The 24,841-nt window shown below is 41.9% G+C and overlaps 1 protein-coding gene and 1 long non-coding RNA gene across 2 annotated transcripts in view; one reads left to right on the top strand and one right to left on the bottom strand.

The window, feature by feature from the left end:
- LOC132914122 (chaoptin-like) overlaps positions 1-24,841 on the top strand; it is an 88,825-nt gene that overhangs the window by 18,573 nt on the left and 45,411 nt on the right. The window lies entirely within an intron of this gene.
- On the bottom strand, positions 17,172-19,662 carry LOC132914228 (uncharacterized). The gene is made up of 2 exons (XR_009659542.1): positions 18,952-19,662; positions 17,172-18,566 (listed from the first exon to the last, which is right to left on the bottom strand). It is a non-coding gene; the product is annotated as an uncharacterized LOC132914228 (long non-coding RNA).

Raw genomic sequence — 24,841 nt, 5'->3', positions numbered from 1 at the left:
TCTAAAGATGCATTTCCATTCCTTCGGGACCTTTGATCCCACCATGTGACTCTGCTGTCGCGGCCAGTTGCATTCTCCATTGGGGTGGAACTATTCCGTATCCGCTTATGCACATCGTTGCTTGAAAATTGGTATAATTTGAGCGGCGTAAAGTAATTGAAAATTTATAACTGTGATGTAATTGAAAATTTATAGCTGCGAAGGAGAATTGATGCGGAAAGTCTCAAGCAACTGGGCGAGGTTACGGCTCTAAAATAATTCAATACAGAATATTTCAATAAGCCAGATTAAATTGTACGTGTTAACCACTGCATGTTCGTTTGATTTTTTTTTAATAACCAATACATGCGTTTTTTCGTTATGCGCGTTCGTTAATGCTGCTAATCGATGAAGTCTTATTTTTAAATTTATAATAACGTCAAGTTTGCGGGAGTCTATACATTTTGGGAAGCGAGTTAAACCGCCTGAATTGTTCTGCCATTACAGTGTTATTTTGAACGATTTAGAAGCTAACAATGTGGCGGAAACATGAATTTCATTTATTTAGTTGTTTAGTCGGGAAATTGAAATTTCTGCTGATTAACAGCGGAAAAACAGATGTCTCTATTAAATTAACTGACAAGTGGACGATGTCAGTCACAGCGGCTACCTTTTAAATCGGATTAAAATGAAATTTCACGCGTGCTCGGCCGTGCAATCTGGTCGTTCGCAATCGAGGCGCACTCGAATAATTTATTGTGAAGTCGGTTCGGTGTGGTTTGTCATAGTTCTGCTCGAGGATCTTGTCCACGCGTGAAATACTGTCATAAGAAGATTTCGATGCATAAATAAGTGCATTGTATCGATTCTTTATAATACGTTCAACGGTATAAAACAGAGAAGGTAGGATTTTTAGAGAATTCAGAAACGAAATTTACTACATTAAATTAATTTAAATCGTTTCAGGAAATCTCATAGAAACCTTTCGTCAATATACTATAAGCGTGACACGAAATAGAATTTGGAATTTCATTGGCAACGTAATAAGACAGGGCCACCGTGATTATATTGGCAAAATACGAACGACTCTCTTTACTGATTATATTAATTATTGCTTATATATTATTTACATTTGGTTATTGATTACGTTAATATGCCGATATTTAGTGGGAAGATCTTTAGTATTAAATACATGTTTAATATCGAATACTGAACAACATTTGCGCTTTAGCGTTAATACCAAAGTAATAACGGATATGATGCGCACCTAACAGTAAGTTTTCGAATGCTCTCATGAGCTACTGTATGTGCAATATTAGCAAACCGAATATCGCGAGCTGATGTCCGCGAATCATACGAACGCGTGAGCAATTTGGCACGTGGCGGGTACGCGGATTCGCCGTCGACGAAATTTCGGCTAACTGCGTCAGTCGTCGAAAGTAGCGCCGGCAGACGAAACGCTGTAATTAGAGCAGTAATTGCCCCGGTGAAAGTACAGAGGAAGAGAACGCGTTATATTGTGCGCGGGAAGAAGAGACAGAGGAGGGAAGAAGCGAAATCAGCCGCGGTACCGGGGCAATCATGGTAATTACTCGTGAGCATGTACATTACTATGGCGTCCAGTGTCTGGAGAAAAGGAGCGCCTAGGAGCGGCTAGATTTCGTCCACGCCTCATTGCGTCTTGCATCTCATATTGTTCTCATCCGATGAAACAAAGGTCAAGACTTTATGATGTCGTCGTGGCGAGAACACATCTTCACGGACAAAAGAGTTGCGTGTGCGTATGCAGAATGTCCTCCAGGGATTAACAGGATACATTTGTCGCGATGTCCTATGGTTATAATCGAGCAAGAAATATTACAGTGTCTACAAGAAATATTGACATGCCATTGTATTTATCATAAAGGATTTTAAATCAGCAATATTTATATATTTTTATTGTTTGATTATGACCACGGAACGTAACGGCCAAGCTTCGCTGTTAAACAGCCTGTATAAACGCAATTGTGTCAACGCGATCGTGACTCTATTTGAATAACGCGAGCCGAAGCATGTAATTAGGCAGTATAACAACGCGTTAAATCGTTATAAGCGGCGGAGGTTCAACGAAATGTAGGACGCTCAGCGATGAGAGATATTGATCGCTTTCTGTTCGAATGGGTTCTCGATATAAATAGACCAGTTGCTTCTTTCTATCTTTTTCTTTTTTCTTTTTTTTTTGGTCACTGCATAAATGGACCATAAAGCGAGTCTAACGAGGCTCCACTCTCGAACAACAAAGCTGCTCATCACCGAACCACCGGCTTCCAAAGAAGATAGGTAATCCCCGATTTTCCATCGATAATGCGTACGAGGTTACAGTCGTTTCTCAAAAATTGATCGTGAAATTTCGTAGCGTGGTTCGTTCCACCTGGAACGATCGCACAATGTCTCTCGATTTCTGTGGCGTGTGCTAGTGCGAGAGGACGAGATGTGCGCGAACTGAAAGAAAAATTCCCTGAGGGTGTACGACGAGGTCGACCACAAAAGAACGCCTCGATACGCTTTCGAATCGTTTCATTGATTCCACGTTTCGCGGGCAAGAAGTCGAAACCATGTCGAACCGGTTATTCCCGGGCTCCAGATGGAAAGCCCAGGCAACCCCTTGCGCGCCCCACGGTCTGCCTCCGCCTCATGAAGAAACACAAACGTTAATTTTCCGTTAATAATTCAGAGACATTGGCGGTTGGCCCCTCGGGCGTTCGAGTATTCCGAGTTCCACCGGTTATGCAAACTTGTCCCAGTGGTAGTAATTTCTCGCCAAGTCGAAACAGAGGTTCTCTCTCTGGCGTCGCGTGGCAAAAGTACTCGGGTTATTAGCCGGAGCCTGTGGTGTAACGCCCGGTCCGTTCGTCGAGAACAAGAAAATACGTCATAATAGACGATGTTAGTTTTTAATTACACATTAAACATTTGCACAGCCGTGAGGATTCGTGTCGTTCTCACGAACGCTTTCAACGCTACCGAATGCCCTTTCTCTTGGCACGCCCGTCATTCGATTCCTTGCAATTTTCGCGCTTGTTTACATGCTCTGAATGGTTATCGCGCTCCTCCTGCTTTTTCTCGTTGTCGTACACTCCCAGGGGAACGACGATCCCTATTTTAGAAGCGACTTCGTCGCGTCGAAAACTTCTACTTCTGCATCTGCGTTGGTGAATTGAGACGTTCATTTCGGAGAGGAAATCGAGGGAACGCCAGAGTTCTTTAGATTCGAGAAATTGATCGTTAACGCGTTCCTTTCATGGACGTGTTAGCGGAATCTTTTCCAATGGCGATGTTGGACGACTGATGGTGACGCAACGATGACACGGAATCGGAAAAGAAGATAGGCTGACGAAAGGGAGCGAATCCGTCACGGTAACTTTTATTAGAAAAGTTGGCGGTGTCGCATCGAATTATGCACACAATGATCCGCGTCGTCGGGCTTCGACGGAAGATTTCTCGAGCGAATGGCGTCAAATAACCTCTGACGTTTCCCTGCTAAACGACAAATATTGGATTCTAATCGTGTGTAGACTAACAGTTCTGTTTCGTAAACGAACAATTAAACAGAAAATGCGTAATGTATAATACTAAGACACGAATTATAAAACTCTTACAATTAAAGTAACTTTAAACAGAGAACAACTGTAATAATGACGAATGTAAACACGATGGACCTCGTTCAACTTGCGCGCGCTAATTGACCGACTAAAAAATTCTCAAAAAGCTCGAAAAATATTATTTTAAAATTATTAGGAGTAACATAGACCAAATAACTTTATCAAATAAGATTGATACTTATATCCCAAGATACTAGAGTACGTACTAGAAGAAATACTATCTTTTCTCTAATGGAAACATCGGAGCAAGACATAATAATAATAATTACTGAATCCTTGAATTCTCCAAGCTTGTAATGCGAAATAGCAGCTCATCTGTTAAATGATAAAGTAAGATAAAGATAAATATAATAGTAATAATAATAACGATAAATATCATGTGTTGGCATACTCAGACTGTTAGATACAGCTATCCAAACTTTCTCGTATTCTGACATAATGAAACCTGAAATAGAGCGTAGTTAATCCATCCGTCAACCAAGTCGACGAAATATCTTCTCCAAGCTACCCACATCGCCCGTCCTCGACAGGAGCCGACCAAGCCATGCACGGATGAAATTCGAGGATGATCTGGATCGCGTGTAATCGTCCACAAGGTCGCATGTGACTCGTTTCCATTGGCGTCACGGTGCTAACGAGCAATTACAGCGAGTACAGCGGCTCATGGAGGGCGGCTCAATTTTGCAAGCGTATCGATCGGATTGTGCAACAAGTTTTCAACGACGAGAAAGAGAATCGATCGAAGGCTCGACTCCGTCTCTCCGCCCTTTTAGTCGTTCGTATCGATGAGAAAGCTCGGATTTGCAGCGGGGCATAAATCCGAGCTTAAACGACGTTCACCGCCATTTATAAAGCGGTTGCTCTGTCGCCTCGAAGTGCCTGCGCGTCGATTAATGGAATTCCTCGGCGACGTAGCGATCGTTCGTGCGAATAAATTCACGAAGGGTCGCCGGAGATCTCTCAGGGAAAAGCGGAGGAGGCCCTTTGCCCTTCGTCGCCACCCCGGCTGATCGTTAATGGGACTCTGACGGAAATTGATTCGCCGACTAACGGTGAATGCGACGTTTAGCGACGCGCATCCTTCGATGCTCGAGAATTCTCGATACAATAAGACTTGTCTGTGCGGCGAGCTCACGAAGACGGCTTTAGGAACGGCGGAGCTAATCAAATCCTGAATCTGTAGACGTCAGGGTTGCGACGAGCCGTGAAGCATAGTGTATAACTCCGGAAAATATTTCGACATTTATCATAGAAAACTTTCAGATGTATCTTGTGCGTTATATGACGTTTCTAACTTTCATTGCCACTGTGATTGAAGGTTTGAAACTGTAATTTGAAAGCAATTTGAAAATGTGTATAGAAGCTACAAGATATTTCGCGATATATAAATTTATCGAGTCTCGTAACGATACCATGACGTTTCAAAATGTTTCATATAATTTACATGATATATTCACGAACGGTTTCTACGACAGTTCGAATATTTCATGAGAGACATTTACTCTGTCCTTGAAATTAGTTCATTTAGCAGAGAGTTTCAAAATATTTGTTCTTTTCTTACGGATAGATGATTTGTCGAGGTTTTTATACTTATGAATTGAATAAGGACTTGCTGCAAAGAAGTAAGACAAATAGAGAGTGTCCGTAGGTAAACACCTAGTGGATCAAGGCAACTTCTGCTCAGGATTTGTGGTATAGATAGTAGGCTTAGGCAGAGGCTATTTGTTGGCGGTCTGGAAAGGCTCAATTGATTGGGGTAGTTGTCCGGCAAACAAATCCCTATCCAATCCACTTTCTGCTCTGTATCTGCTTCTAGGAGTTTCGAACGCTATTTGTACAAATGTAACGCGGATCCTATCAGCCATGCCTGCAAAAGAAAAATTGGTTAATATGGAATCGTTGCGATTTCAATTTAGGGGTTGCAAATGGCCAATTTTGTTATGGAGACTGGATCTGTCGTTGAAATGAGACTTTTATCAAATTTATCATCGCCCCTCGTTGTTAACCGAGTTTCGACAATATCGCGGCTTCTTAAACAGATTTGTTAAGACCCTGACGGTGATTCGAAATTGGTTCACGAAACGGTTGAACCACGAGAAAGCAATCCGTAGCGTAGGGGTGCTAAGTAGGAAAGCAATTTTGCATTCCAAGGTAGAGTGTGCCGGGGTGAAATTGGGAAATCGGCTGGTTTGCATCGCTAATTAATTCTAACTACACTATTCGCTGAACTGGCGAAACTTCGATAATCCTGTAGCTGGTTGTTCATCGTACACGTTTTCTTACGCGGATTAGCAATCGGAAACAAATTTATTACGACTTGATACTTTAATTCCTCTTTTATTAGGTTGTGATATATAAAGTGCCGCTATATTCGCAAATCGTTTATTCAGATTACACGAAGAAGTTGCTACTTGAATTAATAAAGGATTATTTTAATAAAACGCGAACATGGTATTGCTTTCAATTTCATTGAAATACCCGCTAATCCGTCTTTCCGATCTTTATCATCGTCTGTAAATCAAGGCACGTTCCCCGAACGCAACAATATCAAGAGGATTTCTCGCAGAAAGAAAGACATTTGTAAGAGGGCAAGTAGCCGCAAACGATGGTGAAGCGTAGACCGCGCAAATGGACGAGATGAGACCGTGGAAAAGGAGTTAAGAGACCAGCTGGCAAAAAGTCTGGAAGACGGCGAAGCCAAATTTCTTGCTCGACCGCAGCAAAGACAGCCGACGTCGAGGCCAAAGAGAGCGAAACCCCTCTTGCAATTAGCGACGCCCGGCGTATACCGATAAAGTCAATTAACCTATCGAGTTAATGAAATACCCACTGACGATTAGTCCTCGTTTCCTTGCGACGAGCATCGCGCTCGGTGATAAGGGGATATACGTGACTCAAATTCTCCATTGTGGCCGACGTTATATCTTCGTATCCAAGGAATTAAAATGTTCACCGCGCTTGCAGGCGCTTTTACACGCTTTCCCGCCTATCTCTCGTTTTAATGGACGATTCGTGTGCCTCTGGTAATTAACAACGATAAAGATGCAAGTGTGTGTCGCCAAAGTTTCACAGATATTTCGAAAGTTACATGATTTAATATACATATAGAATATTTGGTATACGTTACGCGTGCGAATTAATTGATCTTCTCCTTTGTGCGTCACACAAATTACTGGCGGTACATGTAAAAGAGACCCAACTATCGTGATTGGAAAATTGAATTTACTACGGTTAATCCATTTCTTAGAGACTTTGCGCAACCCAGAAGAGTTGCCCGAGTGTTCGGCAGTGAAACGATTAAAACTCGACGAAGTATTCAAGTAATTACAGAGCAAAATCGGTATCGAACCGCGTGCTGCCGCAGGAGCTTAATTGCTTTCGGTATTTTGCGCCCATAAAGCCCTCGCAGACAGACAGGATACCTTCTTGTGTGTACGTTCAGCCGTCGAAACTTCCAGTTTCCCTGCGGAAACTTCTTAAAAGCAGTATCGAGATGCGCAACGTTCGGCTGACGTTTAAGCAATTAACCGCTAATTACTCAGTCATTCATCGCACTTCCATCCTGTCGAGTTCGCAGAACACCGCCTGACGCGTTCAAAGCAAACAACATCTGACATATCCAGAGTAGAACGAGTCCAGTGATTCAATTTACACTCTCGACCATAAGTCACGGATCACTTGTCAATCTTAGTCATAAGCTTTGATAAAATCTTCAAAGCATAGCCCTATTTCATTAACTTTCATTTTTTCATTAATCCGTCAAGGACCAGATGGCGCTTCATCGTTATGTTATAACCATTTTAATTTCTGTAAATTTCATAAAATTCTAATACAACGAAACAAATAATGATAAGAGAAATGTTAAACGAATCTCTAGAATTTCATATCACAGTCACAATATTAGAGAAGCAAAATTCGATAATGCAAGATAATTTAAAAAAAAAATTGCAAATGAAACGTTTCGGTAGCACAACGTTGGTCTCTAGTGGGTCGTCAATAAACAAATAAATAATACATAAATCTGTCCGGAGAAAAAACGAATCGTCAATTGCAAATCACCAACCGGCCAACGATCGATTGTTCTAACGACCTGTGTGCGATCTCCATTCTATCAACGACACACCGTAAAGTTCCAAAGAGTAGTCCAGGCGGACTAAACGAAGCGGTCCATTCTGATCGGTCGTTCTCTGGTTTCGCGCGTCAAAAATAAAACGTCGCTTCCACCGTCAGTGACGATCTCCTCTCCCTTCCGTCGTCTATCGTCCTTTATGGGAAACCACGAATAGCTCGTAAGTTCGCTCGAGACCTCTCTTCTATGAATATCTCTCCGGGCGAGACAACGCGATATGCTTGCACAGAGAGGAACAGCGAAAGAAAGAAAGAGAGAGAGAGAGGGAAAGAGGGGGACGGGGAAACAGAGAGGGCGAAAGAGAGAAAGTGCAGCAGCCCTGCCGCAGACTCGGTGACGTGCCCGAGGGCACTGCACTCCACCGTCTTTCGACCAATATTGTGACACGCTCCGGATTTTCCGTGGCTTTATCACAACTTCCTTACCTCACAGAGTTCCCTGTTCATCTGTCATCATCAATGACACGACTTCGAGTGGATCGATCAACTTTTAACTTGATGCCTCGTTTAAATTGTGATTTGTGGTGTGGTAATTCATAGAAATTCTTAGACGTTAAAACAAATATTCACTTCTGCGTTAGGTTCGTGTTTTTTAACTTTATGGTTCAAGAAAATATTTGCACATTTACCACGTGGATAACTATTATGGGTACAATATGTTTTTTATGGGTAAACCGAGACTTGTTATGCACTTATGGAGAATTTGAATACGTGGAAAGCGTTCAGGGCATACACAATGTGCAAACAAACTTCTGATGGTGATATAATATTTATTTCTAGAATGCGAAACAAATATTTGCTTAAGTTTCGTTTATATTTACACAAATTCATAAAATGTTGTGTGTATAAAAATTCATAAAAATTGGGCGACTGCGATAAATCTCTTGTACAAAATGCTGCTAAAAGTAATCCAATATCTTCTTAAGCTACTCGTGTTCGTACACGTTAAAAACAGTACGTTAGTCCGCTTCTAAAAGCGTCAACAAAATTTGGAGTGTAACTGATTCAGGTTTTATGATAGAACGAGAGAAACATTGAACGGCGTAATAGAATAGCTATATTAATTTCGATGATTGAGCGACGACGTAGTTTGTCATAGTGTTGATAAAAAATCAAACTTTTTGACAATTATTACCGCGAAAAAATAATGCCTGTAATAAAGAAAGACCGTCACTCCGGGGAAAATAAATGACCCGTCGCTCGATGAAAATTGTAATTCGAATAAACCAACGGTGTACAGGAATAATGACACGCAAAATAACACGCTTGTCACGCTCGGGGATTGTCCAGTGCGTTCGCAAAAGCGCACAATGCCTCTCTGTTGGCATCACGGCTAACGTCAGCCGTGTCAATGCACGCAGATCTAATCATTTTCATTATCGAGTTGTAACGCCGCTCTAATTGATTGCAATGACATGTTTCTTTTATTACTGGCTTGAATTAATGCGCCACGCTTTGAAATCCTATATTTTATTCGTGCGCATTAACGCGGTATGAATGTCGTCGTGTAACTACTCGCTGCTTCCATCGAGTAATTCGATTCGCGAATGAACGTGTAACACAAATCGAGAGAAAAATTAAAGGATGCTTTTCGACCTATAAAGCATTTCGGTTGGAACGAAAATAATAATGAAGGCAGAATACCATGTACGCGTGCAAATCGGCTTTTTAATTCTGAATGATTAAACGAAGCTATTTATGGCTGTAATCCGGCAATTTTTATTTCCAAATATCCTCCCGCTTCATTCTGCGAATCGATGCAGTATGTATCGTAATATCGTTCTATAAGTAACGTCGTTTTTTACTTTCCAGTATGGAGTTCTGATTATAAAATAAAGTCAAATTGTGACTACTAAAAGCAATTAAAACGATTGCAAAAAGAATTAATATAAACTGAACGACACTAGTAAATGAGAAAAAAATTTTGTTCTATCGCGGCCAAGTTTTGTATAACACGCTTCACATATTCATAAAACGTATCAACAAGTGTTCGAACAATTTCGTGAGTTGTTTATACGTCGTGGATTCAACGTAGCCGTAAACCTTACGAGAGGCTATATCACAGGGTCTGCGTGGAATATATTGCGTTAGCAAACCACGAATTCGACCTGTTAGCCGCACACAGTTAGGAGACAGGCTGGCTCGTCGTATACACGTCCGGCGTCTACACCTCTGGCTCTCAACGTGATGCGTCAGACGACTGAAAAGCAGACGTTTATATAACGAGGCAACTTTATGAAAAGCTAACTGTAACTCTGTCGCGAGTTCGTCGTCGGCCTCCTTCAGCTCTGTTTCACAGGACCGGCTGAAAGTGCCGTGACTTCTTCCAGTCTCCTTACTAATCAACTCCCTCGGCTAAACTCTCTGCTCGTCTCCGTCTCTCCGTCACTGTCACCGCGCTTTTCTGTCTATTCGCGGGAAAAGGGAACTCGTTCATTGTTCTCGAGGGCAATTAAGATTTAAGTTATAGCGAAGACGCGTTCTCGCTTATCGTTACCGAACGTTTCGAGGGGAAGGGTCCCGCGTCCAGCGTTTCCTCGAACGACTTTAAACGGAGGGCTTAAAACGTGAGAAAAACGTGAAGCATCTGTTCGAGCGGTTCTCGAGAGGATATCGAGGGAGTTTACGAGTCTGTTAAACTCGTTAGAAACGGTATCGAAACCCGAGCACGCTCTTTATACCCGACCAACGTGAGCATGACGCGAAATAAAGTGGCAAGCGCGCAACCACTGTCGCAGATCATAATTACATAATAATTACATAATAATTACACAATGTTCAATATCGCAGCGTGATTTTCGTTATTTTAACGGTTACCGGCTGTAATTAATAATTATCATGTAAATATCCAATTGACGATCGTATCGATTTATCAGTCAACTCATTCAAGTGCGTTATTATTTCGCGTTTCCAAACAATACTTCACAATACTAAATTACAATAATTTGCTCTTGGAATTAACATACCCTCGACGTCGGCCCTTCGTCCAGTCAGCTTACATTTTCACCTGCTAATTACTGTGATTTTAATTTGTTTCGATTCGACCAGCCAGCCTCCATGTTGCTCACGATGTTTCCTTTCATAATTAACCCATATCCTATTTCGTATCATCTATCGTTCGTTATCACAGACCGCTTTAATGTTTGCCGTCATCTCGATTCATTTACTCCTCACGAGCGGAACGAAATTTCTCCATAATTGAGACAGGGAGCAGAGCAAGAGAAGAATGGAACAGCGTGGGCGCGCGAACAAGAATGGTAAGAGAACGGGGGCGCAATCTCTATACCCCAACTTTGAATCGTGCCCGAAATTCCTTGCCAACGGGAAATATCACCGGGGTCAGGAATTATTCTGATGCGGTATTAAACGAGGAATCCTAAGATCACGGGATTAAGCCGGGCAAAATTCGGGCGTTGAAATAGTGTCGTCGCGTGACACATGCGCCATGCTCGGTCGCTATCTTCGAATTATGAAATTGTGAAATTCGAAACGTTTCTTGAATTTCCGACGAGAGAGCCACGCTTGTTCATAGTGCCGTGAAATTAGCTACAACTAACAAACGACATACCATGCAACATCGTCGCTCGTTCCTATGTATTATTATGAACTGTGTTAACATTCACGGAGCAGAATAATCGACGGGCTTGGCATCAAAATTGGGAGAGCGGCCAGAGAGAGACGGAGACACGGAACTAGGTGAATCCGGATTGGCGGCGACATGAAATGCCACTCACAAGTCAGGCGACGGGTCGGCGAGTGTCAAGACACTCCCCTTGAAAAGAGACGTCACAATAAAGTCCGGTGAAAGGGAGCAGAGTCCGGTGAAAGGGAGCAGAGTCCGATTCCAGCGGGTTGGCTTGGAAGAGAAGAAAACGTGCCCCTGCCCCCGTCGTGAAAAGGCCGGAAGCGAGGTCGCATCCGACTTTTTGTCGCTCGGTCTCGCGAGGAGACTCGTTAATACCTGGCCTCGGTGTTTCAGGCGTATCAAGCGCGTGATTCGCGCGACATCGCTCAAGTCCGCCCTTTTGATGTCTCGCCTCCCGATGATAAGCAGAAAAAGGAGAGGTGTATGCACGCGCGGTATGTCGAGCCTCGCCGCGTCGCATTTAGGTCGAAGCGACGCGACGCCTCGGGGCGATGTCACAGCGAGAAAAGACTCGTTCCTTACTCTCCTCGTTAGCGGCGTCGCATTATTAAAGATTCGTTATTCTTACAACGGCATTGACCGCCGATATCCCCTTGGAAATAAGCTTCGTTATCGAGCAGAGACTTGAATCTTATGAGAAGAACGGCGTGTATCGAACTTAGTATCTTCGGTATCCCGAACGCTCTTAACGTTTCCCTGATACATAATACGAAAGCCTGGAGAATCGATGAAAAGCTTGGAATCAGTAGTAGGGAAGGTTCGATAAACGTACACGCAACAAAAGCTTTTCCATACTTTCCAGAGTCCTCCTGGCCGCTTATCGCGTATACCACGCGCAAACGATCTCCGAGAGGCATTTCCTCGCGAGATAATGCGGGAGTGGTCGATGAACAGATGAAAGGGAACCGGAGGGTTTGCCCCAGACAAAGCTAGCCGCGAAGCTAGAGGGGACTTAATGCGACGTTACTTTGTTTCATAAGTGTCCCCCATATCTGTCGATCCCGAGTTAGGTAACTGTTACTCGTATTTACCCGTCGTGAGTGTTGCCCCTTTCCTTCGTATCTTGGTTATGCTTCGACATACGATCGCCAATGGTGCCGTTCGTGGCCGCAGGCCATTGTGAAACGCCGTCCCTCGTGTCACTTGTAACCCCTTTGTTCGAAGAACCTGGCTTTTGTCCATACTCACCAATTCCTATCCTATTTGCCTCATCTTGAAATTCATTTTCGAAAACGCTTGACGGATTACTTTGTTCTAGAAATCCATCGATAGTGACGAAACGAGATTAGGAGGTAATTTTTCAACTGCGTGGAAATTTGTTACAGCTACGATTATCAGTTCTGACAAGAGAATTTGTCGGACACATACGTCTGTGTTACGACGTTAATAACTTTTCAAACTTTCCTCTCGTATAATTTTCATTCGAAATAGCTGTCTTTTATAAAGCAAATTAAAAGTTCCTTTTTACAGAGTGGATGTTGAAACCCTCGTTGATTATTATTATTCGGTACTGCGTTCAGTTTCCGAGAAATTTCCAATGCAAGATCGTTTAACGTTACGATATTGTAAAATATCTCCGTGCGATATTAAACGAACGCATCAACGAACGCGTGTTTCGTCGAGGAAAATCGTGTTAATAGCGAGACGAATCAACGGAGCGAGAGAAATAAATTCAATTAAAAAGCTGAGAAATCATTATTTCTTTCTTCTTTTTATTTATCTTACTTCGACAAAGAGCTACGAACGAAGAGGAAAAAATACTACCTGTCCTTGTCGTGAAACTAGCTATTTCTCGAAACTTTAAGACGCTCCAAAGGCGATCGCATTAAGTCGTCTGCCACTTTATCGGAATTAAATTAGCCGAAGCTAGCTCTCTTTTTCACGAAAGAAACGACGACGATGCGAAAAGATGTTTTCATTGCGAAAAATTCGTTCCCGTGTCTCGTATATCCACTCACGATTTTATCACCATCTCGTAGTTTTGCACCCGCTCTTGATTTGTCTTCCGCAATTTCAAGTGCAACCGATGATTCGAATGCGAAAAAATACATATTTTCCTTCAATTTCCACCTGGATTCAGCGGAGAAAACTTTGTTGTTGTTTCTTAATTGAATTCTGAAGTTCTCGAATCTAATTTAACTTGGTCGTCGGCAACGAAAATGGTAGCGGAATCGTAGGAATTGTTGATAAAATAGCTGGTATTGTTGCGCGACGAGCACGTTTCCTCCAAATAACTCCCTTCCTTATCTATTTTTTAATCAACGTATTGTTCCAGATATCTAGATGCAGCTAAACACGAATATTGACGAGCTCGAACAAAACGAGCAGAGACACTGGCAATCGGCATCGTTAGCTTGATAACTGGAAACCGCGAAAAGTCTGCTCAGACTCGCAGACATTGCTCTCCTCCGTCCGGAATTTGCAGATTCATCGATACGTTGGCTTTGCATGATCAAATATCGTAATGAAGTGGCGAAAGCAGCTCAGCGCGTCAGCTCGTAAACGCGAATCAAAGCTGACGATGCTTCGCGTGTGTATATACGCAGGACACGCTGGTTGAAACTACATCTGGCGCAAAATCATCAGAATTTCACCAACAACATTGCAACGTTCTGCCGTGCTCGATCGAATGAAACGGTATTCCGTGTTTGAAAAGTCGTACGTGCGTGTAATGAAAAACGACGGTATAATATCAGAAATAACGTTATCGCAAACCGTTCAACGGCGCGTGTGGATTAGTGAATAAAATCATATCGATACTTCGTTACAGCACTTTCATTAATAGCGCTCGAGTATCACTCGAAAATTCGAAGGAAAAAAGGCAGAACGTCCATCATCTGCTCCTCCGAAGCGATATAAACGGGTTATGGGTTCGAAGCTGTTCACGAACCGATCGTCTCGAGGAACTAATTATTTCTGATTTCGATGCTACCGTGATTTCCATGGAAATTGGCTGCTGGAGTACTTAACTCTCGCACTCATCAGATATCACGCGTGTTCTATTAACATATGCCATGCAAGAGAACTCATAGCCCGTCATTCAGCCCATTGGATAGCTACAGAGGCAGAAAGAAACGAAGAAGCCCGAATGGATAGAGAAAGAGAGGGCTCTTTGTACTTCACAGCGAGAGCTTCATGCCTTCGCCAATCTCCAACGATACAAAAACTTAATGCTCGCGAGCTTCCTGCTTGGTCGTTGCAGTTTTTCTAACTGGACGGACCTGATCGACCTTTTCTCTTCTCGTCGCCTCGTTCCATCGTGCGTTCGCTCTAGAAGAGAGGACAAAGTGATCTCGAATTAATGGAACACCCTTTGTACCGGGCTGCGTCGCGCGGAAACAAAAATAGGTAGTGTTTAATTGAAAAATACGCTATTATTCGGTAAAGACTTAGGGATAGAGAGAGAGCAACCATTGTCATTTGCATTTTCACCGTTTCGTCACGCTTTTTCTTCAATTTTTGTCGACGCGGCAAACGCTAGCCGCAACGTCCCGAGGCTCGTCACACGTTTTCCCTGCCAGCTACCGCGATTTTCAAAGCGCTTTTTGATGAACTTGTGATTGGAAAAAGCGTATTTCTACCTCGCTTGTCACTTACTCGAAGTGCTTTTTTCTTCCCCTCCCTTATTTTCCAATTCTTGCTCTTTTAAAGTATTTTTTCCATGAAATATTTTTAATTATACTCTTGGCACTTTTCTCTGCCGAGATACAGTAGCACTCCGTTTATATAAATCTGCGTGGGACAAACAGACTCATAGTGGAAGCAGGCAACCTGCAAAGTTTAACTAACTCTGACACAGAATATATATTTTGAGATAACAAGGAAGATTGTGAATCATGAACTTCAATTAATCAGGCACTAATTACATGTAACATTTCGTCCGTGTAAATAAAGTTCTACTCTGTTCGAAAAGTTTAACATTTCATTCGAATTAAATAAGCCATTTCATTTTAACGTAACTTAAAGTGATTACGTGAGGGATTGCAAGTACTTACGATAGTGAAAAAGGAGGGGAAAAACGGAAAGCATCGTAGCCAGCGCGCAGAGGAATAATATCTCGGAAGACATTAATCACGGTGAAAATATTAGTCAAGGAGCCGTTAAGATGCGGCATTGTCTTATTGCAAAAAAGTTTGATAAACGAGCCGGTTTGAAATATCGTCTCTAGGAACGTCATCCGCGAAGATATTTCGTGATACATCACATTATCGCGTCACGATTAAGCGTGATTTTCCATGCGAATCGAGCGCTGAAAGGTCTCGCGCGCTATCATTTTCCCATCCGCGAAACGAACGAGAATTATCATTTTCTTGTTCGATGATCTTAAAATCGACAAAAGTCACCGCATGTCCGAAAAGAATTTCCATACGACTCAGTGAATGGTAGTTAACGTTTAGTGGAAAATTTCAATTGTGGAAATCGGTCGTACCAGGCATGATTCAGCCTTTTAATGAAATAATGGAGAGGAATAACCCTCTCTCAGCCCGAAATCAGATTGCACAAATTCTCGAGCGCGAGCAGGGGAGATCTGAAGCGCGTCGATCTACTACGACTGCTGTGTAAATTTCCCCTCTCTTTCTCTCCTCCTCTTCTCTTTTCTTCTCTCTCTCTCTCTCTCTCTCTCTCTCTCTCTCTTTGGATTCTGTCGGGGATCCTCTATTCCCGGATATAAATTATCGTCCACCATCGGACGGGATACTGGTTTATAGGCTGGGGGCCGAGCACACGCACATGGCGCATACTGGGGAATTATTTTAATGCGAGGGACTGGTCAATGCGTTTTAATGTCACTTGGCAAAAAATCAGAGCATCGACCAATCGAAAAATCGAACATCACACAGGCATTCTATAATAGACTTTACGTATACTCAGGTTTTTGTATCGTTTGATTACTTCTCTGCATTATTACGAAGAGGAGATGGAAGAGGAACAGGCGTCAAAGAAAGTCGAAGCTGAATAGTTCGGCGCTTCGATAGAAAAATAAACCGTAAGAAACTTTTCCCTCTCGCGTCGTTCGATTTTTAGTAGCACCAGTCAAACAGCGCCTTAGAAGCAACTATTCCTTTGACCTGATTCGATTTTTTCGCAATCCGTGTCACGAGCAATTTCTCTGAAATTTGTTTCTTGATCTTGCACGAATTTCCTCTGTTGCGACGCTACGGAGACAATTTTGACGATATTTCCATCCTGCTCTTCGCAAAATGTATTATTTCTGCTTGTTTCAGCGAGAAATATGAATGGGGCGGAAGAAAAAGAGAGGAGAAACGCGAGAACGAATGGGACGTAATTATCCGAGTTATTCTGTTCTAACTAAGAATCTTGACATTTTTACGAACGAATCGATGATTATGGGAAACGCAAATCATCTTTCGTTTCCTTCGCTCTGTCGTAAAAGCGACCTGCTTTTAGTTCGCCGTAAACGCAGCAGTTTTTAAGAAGACAACCTTATTCCCTTGTAAAATCTATCTCTACGAGCACTCGCCGGAAATGCAGACGGGAATTTCTCTAGAGAGGATGTTCCTCCACCCATAAATTTTATGCAAAATTGGTTTGCTTGTTCTATGTCTGTGAGACAAAACGTCAACGAAATAAAACTTGCACGTATCAGCACAGCCGTTCATCATACACGACATTTTTATCTTCGAACAAAAGACACCATAGAAATTCTTCGATAATCTTCCCAGGATATATCTATGTTAACCCGTGGTAATGGTATTTCGTAGAAAAATCCTTCTTCGAGGTGTATTAAAGAAATGGAAAATCTTTCAAACGCATAGTAAATGAATAAAAGTGAGAATTTTTAGCACTCTCAGTCACATTGGTTACATTTGCCTGACATTTCAATTTCAAGAACATGATTTAAGTTGCATATTCTTCAATTTGCATTCTCGTATTTTACTTATATATTGTACTTGTTATATACTTGAAAAAACATTCAAATACATTGTATCCAGCTCTTGAATGATTAATCGTACCAACTTTGTTCGTCGGAAAATGATCTATTTAGTTAATCCTTATCATCTTGGAAACACTCTCTGTGGCGTGTACTATGGTTAGACCGTGAATTTTTATAGAAATTCATACTCACACGATCATAACGCTAAACCACTGGAACATGAATAGAAATTTCTTTCACCCTCAAAATATTATTATTACGAGTACATATTTTACTTTTGATACTGTGTATGCTTTTTTGTACATTATGTATATTTTCACATTTTCACATTTTCCCTTATTTAAATTTCCAACAAACGTACAATAAACATCCGCAGTTTAATTATAGTAATTTCCTTCGAACTCCATGTATAACAATATGACGAGTTTACCCCCGCAAATAAAAAAATATAAATATTCGCAACGTAGACAGGTGTGACCACTCCTCTTTAAATAACAATTTATCGTATGATTTTGTTGATTCTGATCCGTGGTTAAAAGGGTTGATTACACGCTCTATTCGTCGCAGAGAACTGTCTGCCGACGTAAATCGAATGAAAAAAACGAGACGCATGTAGTGTACATAAAATATAATATTCAGCGAACTCGGAATTATGCAAAAGTTGTTTTAACGTGTTGCAAATGGGAGAGAGAGAGAGAGAGAAAACTCGTGGCGTGCCACAACGAAATAAACGGAACAAGTGCGGACATTATTCTCAGTGACGCGGCAACGTTTCAATTAGTCTGCATCGGAAAATTTCCTCGTTATAAATTAGCAAATTAATCGATGGCAGAAGGCACGCCATTCACCTTTCTCTCCGCGACGCCAATTTAAAACTGCGTTTAATTAAGTTAACACCGCGATTCGCGGACCGGTTCACGTCGTCGAGCCAAGCTTTTAACGTCCGTTTCCTTTCTTGCACGTGAAGCGAAACGACATCGCGTCCCTGTTCTTCGACATCGATCGCTTTTATTCCAAAGTAAAGATATTTTTTATTGTCTCGCGATCGTTATTGAAACGATTTCTTTCTGCTTCTCCTTGAAAGGCATCCGTCGAACAATGCTAGAATAATGAAGCCGGAATCCTTTCTTATTTAGTCGATAAAAGAATCTGCAGTTTCTTTTTGTTGCTCTCCGCTCTTAAATTCAAACGTAGTGACTTCAGTAGCTTCCATCAAAGTTTTCAGAATTCGTTAAACCTTGCAGAAAGTTTATAACCACTTTTCAGACAGTCAGAACTATATAGAAAATAAAAATCTTCGTATTTCATATTTACACCCCGATCGAAAACGTTAGGACACTTACAGGAAATAAGATAAACCAAAAAAAATTCTCCAAACTCGTTAAAACATCTGCAATTGTTATATTTCGTTTAGAATTTTCTCATATAAAGAATGCTATAAAAAGTTTCACTAATTATCACAGTTTTCGCAAATTTTCCTTTACGTATTATGAAACATTGTTTCAGACAAATATATTGTTCGACTCGATTCGCACGTTCTCTACAGAATCAGTAAGTGCCCTAATACTTACTAACGACGGTGTACGTTACTTAAACCGTTCGTTTTAACGAGAATTGAAAACGCTATCGAAAACGAGAGACGTGACTGTTATTATACTTACCGCGATAACAATCGCCGTGGGAAAACGGTTCGCCCTCCGAGGCATTACATAAATCTGCATGCTTCTGATCGAACCGTTACTCTCGGGATAAAGGCAGCAAGTTCTCGCAACGGGTTTCGATACGCTGAACACTGCAATCATCCGGTATTGTGTGTTATTTTATAGGAACACGTTCGCGTTACGTGTTCCTCCCACCGTGCTAGCTTTTCCCCGAAAGGCGTCGAACGTGCGATCGGAGCGTGTTCAGTTGGTTAATCGCGACGAACGATGGCGAATGGAAACCGAGCTTTTCAGCCTGTCGACGTTAGGGGCCGCGTTTCTGCTTCATTACTGAATTCCACGCGAGAGGACACAATGAAGTAAAAATACAACGAAGGGAGCTACGGGTGCTGCATGAATGTAAATCGATGAAGAGAAGTCTTGCAAGCTCCAAACGAAAAAAGAAAAAAAAAAGACCAAGAAAAAGAAAAGAGAGAAGAAGTTTATTGAAAAAAAATCTCCAAGTCATTGACGAAGAATGAAATTCTGCTGAGAGGTTCGATAGGAAACGAGACTTTTCATGCATTTCGCGAAAGTCACAATGTGATTAAAACGTTCAATTGAAACCGAACGTTATTTCAGCAGAAAAGCGAAGGAAACGTTCTTGACGCTTGATTACCAAACAAATAGGTTTTCTTTCTTTGATCCTGGAATTATTTCCATTTGGCAGGCGAATTGACGTACGTCGTGATGGCGTTCAGAAACGATAAACAAAGAAAACGCAAATTCCCATGGCGCTTATTAATTATAAAATATCATGTACAATGAAAAATTCCGTATAGAAGTTCTCCCGTTGTTTGGACGCTAGGAAAAACCGGTTGTTGCACTGCACTAATTAATTTCGCTCGCTCCCTCTCTCTCTCTTTCTCCCTCTCTCCCTCGTCATTATTTCCGTGGAGAAATTAAAGTGCCGATTTCTCGGACGTTTTGTCAGGAACGCCGGCAACAATCGGCCCGCTTCGATAAATTTTTAGCCAGTGGAGAAATGGCCGCACGGAGGAGCTTTGTTGGTAATTGTTCTATTATATCGCTCCACCATCATGAATTACAAAATTTCGGTGCTACCGTCGTTTGTCTTTCCGAGAACGTTTATACACAACGAAGTTTCAAATTTCCTTTCATTCATCGTGTCACTGTGCTATGCTTGAGACGATTTGAAAATTGCAGTGAAGAAGTATGAAAAGCACGATTTTGTTGATTTCTTTAACCTCGTTGTTATTTAATAGTTAAAAGGGAGTAATGTAAGATTGCCTTAAAAAGAGGAACAACCTATTCTCAACCTACAAATACAAAATTTTTTGCCATGGGTAACTAGTTCACATAGTGTTATGTAAGAGCTATCGTGTGAGAATCAATACCTTTCGAAAGAGCTAGGAAATAAATATGTTTGATGTATATATGTTTCAAAAAGAACTCCACAACGAAATTCGATAAAAATCCAATTTTGGTAATATGTGACTGGTTGACAAGGTATTGGATTTTAAAATGAAAAACAGAAAATTGTCACGTAACGCGTATTTTTCGTATGATTCACATTTACTTGCAAAGAACGCTTTCTTCGTCGTATAAGAATGGGTGTTAGAATAACCGTACGAAGACACGAAAATGGCACAATGGCAGCTGGCAGGCCGTGTCGCTGATCAGTCGACAACCGCGATGGCATTAACGACAGCCTGAAGGCGTTCGCGTTTTCGCCTGGCCTCATCCAAAGGCGCGGAAAGCATTGAATCGACTGTCATAACCATTCGCGATTTCTATACGTGGATAGATATGTGAGCGCGATGAAAGAGAACTTTGAGAGGGGGTTCGCCCAACTTATCGCCGCGAAGAAAGCGGCGCAACCGTGAGAGACGGGCACACACGCTTCAAAATCCACGGTAAATATGCGCGACAAACGTTTCTCTTACGGAAAAGGGAACCTTTGACGCTCGTATTCGGAGCGTACGGGGCGGAAATTCTCACGTGGGAAAGCTCGACGTAGTCTGATTGCACGCCAGAAAACTCCTGTCAGGGACAGGTCTTCCAGATATTTTTCAAATAAACAGGTCTCCTTGGTTTACAATTTAAACTGGGTAAATATTCTGAATTGAAACAGCACGTTTTAAATAATTTGGTCAAACTGCATTTGGCAATGCGATAATATCGTTGAAATTTTCCTTGGATAAAGGGAACTTTTGAATTCTGACTGTTCAATATACGCGAGAAGAATGCTGATCGGTTTGCAATTTTTCTGTCCCGAATCACGTTTCGTAACGCGAAACGTCGTCGAAAATGCCAGAGAAACGAGCGCGGTTTTAACAACGAGCAATTCGCCAAGTTGTGCAAATCCACAAAGAGAAAGAACTTCCGCCAGTTCCACGTACCTGCAGTCACGAATTTCGGAATCTGATAAATCATCTTTTCGTTCGTCTTAGACAGTCTGTCAAAAAATGTCTCAAGTGCTTAGCGTATCATTTCTAATGGAATAGCAATTTTGGGGATTTGATAGCCAACGAGTAACGTCATTTTATCGGAGCATAAAATTGCGAAAATTTCACGGTCGACGAGTGCGATGAGATGAAACAAAAAAGGACTCGAAGCGCGAAAAAATAGTGGGTGGCGAGACTGTCGTCACAGTTAGGCGAGATATCCCCGATGAGCAGTGGCGGAAAATCTCACAGACATGCCAAAGAGAGCTGTCCACGCTATTTATCCAATTTCAAACGGCACAGGTGGTGCGCGGCTTAGCAGCGGCTCCCAAATGTGACGGACGCATCATACGGTTAGGGTGCTCGAATTAATCCTCTTCCGGTACCGCTTCACGGTATCAGCGGATATCTCAAAAAAATGCCATGTTCCCTACGGTAATCTGGGATAATACGCAGAGAATTGGAAATTCAGCACGCCACTTTCCGTCCAGTGTTTGCCTCGTTTGTTCCCCAACTTCATTCATAACATCGAGCACATGTTTTAAAAAAGTAAAGTTATAGGAGAAATAAAAAATTAGGGTGGATTTGATGAAATACGAGAAAGCTTCCACGGAGAATAGAGTAATTTTTGGGGATGTTTGTCTCGAATTGCGTGATACAAGGATTTCCAGGTATTCCACTAAATAACATATACGTTTATACATATGTATATGACATGAGAGCACCAGCAGGAATTTGCAACGAAAGACTGACAATGAATTTCTATAAGAACCGACTGATATAACAAAAGCATAATCCAAGAGGAACAGGTTTCCGTTCCTCGTCAAAACGTTTCGAAAGAAGAATCGAGGATATTCGTTTTAGTATCTCATCCGTATACACTCTCTAACTGCGCGTGTCTTTCCATAAATAACAATTTCAGCGTCACGTCGCGCTTTAAAGGAGTTTTACTACTAGCACGAACGATAAAAAAGCGTCTCGCGATATTTCGGCGATGAATAACGCGGCGGTTCTTGAAAACACGATTTTACGAGTGCACCCCCCCTTTTCTTTTGCAACTTTTCTACCTTGGAAAACAACGGGGCAGAGAGATAAAACAAGGAAAACGGTGAACGAGAGAGAGAGAGAGAGAGAGGGAGACGAGGTGGATTCTGCGCGAAATTGTTCTGACCACGAGGAAACACCGGCGGGAGGCCGGTCCCCTGGGCGCGATAATTTATTTCCTTTACAATTCCGTCAGTACAATGCCGCGTGTTAAAATATTACCCGAGCTTTATAACCGCGTGCATCCCCCTTTCCACTTCTTTCTTTCTGTCTTCGGCGAGATAGGAGGCACACGCGTGTACGTATTTCATCCAGCCTTACGTCGCTAGACTTGTGTGTTATTCAAACGTTTGCTATTTGTAATCGCGTTTGGGAACGTTCAGGGGATTCTCGTATCGCATTCACGATACTCGAGTACAGGCGTGGAATAAAAACACGCGAGTTGTGAATTTCAGAACGCGGGAACCGCTGTACTGTACTGAGGAGTTTGTAGGATGATTTAGAACGCGGAAATAAAAAAGCAGAAGAATCGGAGAGATTTAGGAAATGATCAAATATAATAAGATTGATAATTGACATTTTGTTTAATAGAAATTAATAATTTGTCGAGATGGCATTAAATTTAAAGAAAGTATATCGATTAACAGTCATCCAGCGTGAGAAATTATAAAAGGCTTTAAGTGTAAGAAAAAGTTCAACGTGCCTTTCGAATAAACGATGGAGTTTTCAACCTAAGAGTCTTCAACTCAAATCCCCAGTTAGTCAGGTTTCACGTTTTCTCCTATTTTCTTTGCCATGCTCGAAATTTACCTCTCAGAGGTTACAAAATTTTCGAGCGAAACTTTCCTTCGTACTCGAGAGGAGAAAACCCGTGCGCTAAACGGAAAGTAGGAGTTGTGCATAAAAATTGTAGAAAAAACACGCGTACCAGCTGAAGGTGAGTGAACGCCACCTACACATCGACGGAGAGTAACAACCTAATGTTGTTGGTACTAGTGACTGTGAAAATGTTGGCTAAAAAAGACGAAGATTGATGAGGGTAATCGGAAAAACAAAACAGTAACAGGAAGTTATAAAAGAAACAAACACGTTCGGTAGTTGTACGGGGAAAAATGCAACAAGGGCGAAGTTCGCCAAGATTCTGAGACCGATGGTGGACGTGTTCTGAAAGAATGCCTTTGGGTGTCGTTCCGCGTAACTTCGGGTCGTCTTTCAGGAGAAAGTTAAAGACTTGAACAGAGGAGCGAAGGATAAAAGACCATATTGCGGTGCCGAACTTGGGCCAAAGTTTCTGCAAGTCACAGTGTCTGGCCATAATAATGCGGGGGAAAAGAAGCTTCAACATAGGAAAAGATAGAAAGAGAGCACTTTGTACCTGACTTTCAAACTGATGCAGGGGATATTGTTTCAAACCCCATAGCGTCCTGCTTGACGTCGACAGAGGACCGATGTAATAATTCAGACTTTCCTCCGATACCAGCTAGAGGAACAAACGAGTGGAAGAATGAGGTGTCTTCGATCAACATGACCGAGATTTCATCCTCGTTCGTCTTTGAAACCTGCCTCAAAGAAGAAAACACGAGCAGACGATTATTTCAACGTTTTCTATTTTCTCTTGTACGATAACTTCCGGTGCACGGTGAAAAATCCGAGAATGGCAGTCCAGAACTACGAAGCCAACTGTAATTAATGGAAACCTGCTCGAAGCAAAGAACGTACACTTCCGTTCGTAAATATTAAGACATGCTGTAAATGATTTCACAAATCTGATTTATAACGTTGAACTGTTTCATCCATCTTCAATTTTTGTCATAACTTTTACATCAACGGTGTCTATTTCGTTCTAAAATTCTTGCAAGTAATTTCACGATTTGTTGCCACGTGCTTTGGATCTTTTACCTTGTACAAATACAAAATTCTAACAATTTGGGTCAATCACGGTGATTTGTAACAAAGTCAACGGATATCCTAATATATATATGATCAACGAGGCTACATATTTGAAAGTAACGATTTCTTAGAACGAAACCGCATCAATATCATAGTAAGCGGTAGAAGATCGAAGCCATTTCCTTCTATAGCAAAACGTCACACGAAACAGGCCGAACTGCAGGAGACTTCGCGGCGCAGGCAACCAGGCAAACTCAATTCCTGTTCAATCCCGTTTTACAACCATTTAATGACATCACGTGCACCTAGCACGAGGATTCGTTGCGCTCGGATAACGAGGCAGACTTTGTCGCCGAAAGGAAACTGGTCTAAATGGAAGGGCGAAGTGTCTTCGATCAACGTGCTCGTAATTGTCTTCGCCACGACCGAGTCTTTTACCTCGATAATACAAAATGAAAACGAAAACGAAAGGAGACGATTCTTTTGTTCCTTCATTCGGCGGAACGATG

This window comes from Bombus pascuorum, chromosome 14, assembly GCF_905332965.1.
Source record: "Bombus pascuorum chromosome 14, iyBomPasc1.1, whole genome shotgun sequence".
Classification (NCBI taxonomy): domain Eukaryota; kingdom Metazoa; phylum Arthropoda; class Insecta; order Hymenoptera; family Apidae; genus Bombus; species Bombus pascuorum.
The sequence above is the reverse complement of the archived record's forward strand: the minus strand, read 5'-3'. Positions and strand labels throughout refer to the sequence as shown.